This window comes from Canis lupus, chromosome 6 (assembly GCF_003254725.2).
Source record: "Canis lupus dingo isolate Sandy chromosome 6, ASM325472v2, whole genome shotgun sequence".
NCBI classification, from domain to species: Eukaryota; Metazoa; Chordata; class Mammalia; order Carnivora; family Canidae; genus Canis; species Canis lupus.
In genome coordinates this window covers 68,509,838-68,511,665 of record NC_064248.1, presented here as the reverse complement: position 1 = coordinate 68,511,665, position 1,828 = coordinate 68,509,838, and the positions used below count along the sequence as shown (strand labels likewise).

Sequence of the window (1,828 nt, the reverse complement as noted above, 5' to 3'; positions counted from 1 at the left end):
ACTATCCCAAGGACAAGAAATGAATCAGAGAGACTGGGGATGGGCAAGATATGCTAGAGGATTTGCAACAGGCTGCCTGTTTACCTCCTACCCTCCCCAACTACTCTGGTCTCCCTAAGGGTCGGGTTCATAACTACTTTATCTACATTTCTTTTGTATTTAATATAGGACTTAACACAAAGTAGGCTTTCACATATTTATTAAATTCACAAGTAAATAAATACAAGTGTGGATTAGTGGCAAGGGTGGTTGATGCTAAGCTCTCAAATGTGAAGGTCTGTTGGCTCAGTGCACAATTGGTCCTGGGAGTTGAGTTTGGGGGCTGCATTTGTACTTTTGGCTTTGAATAGAGGGATTAACCAGCTTGACTCAAGACATAGGCTGAACCTGCAGTTAGGATAGTTTAGGACATATTCTGGAAGAAAGTGTGATTTGACATTGCTTTGAAGGTAAGATAGACGTTAAATGACTCACTTTGATCCAACTCAACAAATATTAACTGGGCATGTACTCTGTGCAATGGATTAACAACCCAGTGGTGAATAAAATACAACCCTTACTCTGGAGGAGACCAAGAAGTTAAAAAAAATGGCCCAATTACAACGTTATAGGGAATATTGAAGGGGAAATTTTCTAGGGAATTTGAGAGGAGAGAGAATCTTTCCCTGGGATTTAAGAACTGGTCAGGTTGTGCTCTATAGTCAAAACAGTGAAAGGCTTTCCAAGTGGAGAAAATGGCCAAAACAGAGGTAGGAAGGAATGAAAATGAAGGTATCTTGAGTGGTAGTGTCAGGGCTCTGGTGGGTGAGAGCACAGGGCAGATCATAGGTAGTGAGTTCTGGACTTTGTAGATCATGTTAACAAGAGAAGGCTTATTCTGGAAACATTTGGATTTGTCAAAGTGTTTTAAGAGGTGGAATCACACAATTCAACTTATGTTTGGAAGCTGAATGTGGACTGCATGGTCTGGAGGAGGCAGAGAGGCTAGAGCAGCCTGGGCAAGGCAGCAGAGTGAGCAAAAGTTTATATGAATTACTGCTGAAGTAAGTAATGGTTTAAGGCCAGCCCCCCTGAGTGGGCTGTTTGCCTTCGCATAGGCTCCCCATGCCTGGAGGAGGTGTGAATAGATTTACCAGGCTCTAGAAGGGCACCTTTGGCTGGTCTGCCCCGAAAATGAGATGCAGTTCTATGATCTGGAGGAGAGTTCACAGGCTCCCAGGCACAGGCTGCTCTGTGATTTTTAACAATGGACCAGCATGAGCTTTTTCTCTTTACCTTGAAGTCTTCCTCCTCATGTCAAAACCATTACTAATGAACATTATCTGGCAAGTCTCAAAACACACCAATTTTTGAGAGTGGAGCCAACAAATTGTCTTTCCCCAAATGGTATTTGGTCTTACGACCAGGTTTTACAAGCTCAATTGGTGTTGTTATATGGATTATTATTATTTTTAAAAAATATGGAATAGTTCAAAAAATAAATATGGAACGCTTCACGAATTTGTGTGTCATGGTTGTGTAGGGGCCATGCTAATCTTCTCTATATTGTTCAATTTTACCATACGTGCTGCTGAAGTGAGCACTGGATTCTTTTTTACCCAAGTCCTAGCATCACATTTTCTCAGCTCTGAGAAGGGTTCTTGTTTTTGGGTCAATAAATGTGTTAGAAAGTTGTGTGAGTTAAAACAAAATTAAAAAGTTATTAAAGTTGTTCTCTTTTTCCATTCTTTCATTCTTTCCTACCTACCCCTTCCTCACGAACCCAACAAACATATTCTCTCTGCAAATAAACTCTGTGTTTAGAGAAAAACAGAAGCGACACATCATA

General features: G+C 40.9%; 1 non-coding gene across 1 annotated transcript; it reads right to left on the bottom strand.

The window, feature by feature from the left end:
• Positions 1 to 1,477: 1,477 nt before the first annotated feature.
• On the bottom strand, positions 1,478 to 1,583 carry LOC112641140 (U6 spliceosomal RNA). The gene has a single exon (XR_003124527.1). It is a non-coding gene; the product is annotated as a U6 spliceosomal RNA (small nuclear RNA).
• Positions 1,584 to 1,828: the final 245 nt, after the last annotated feature.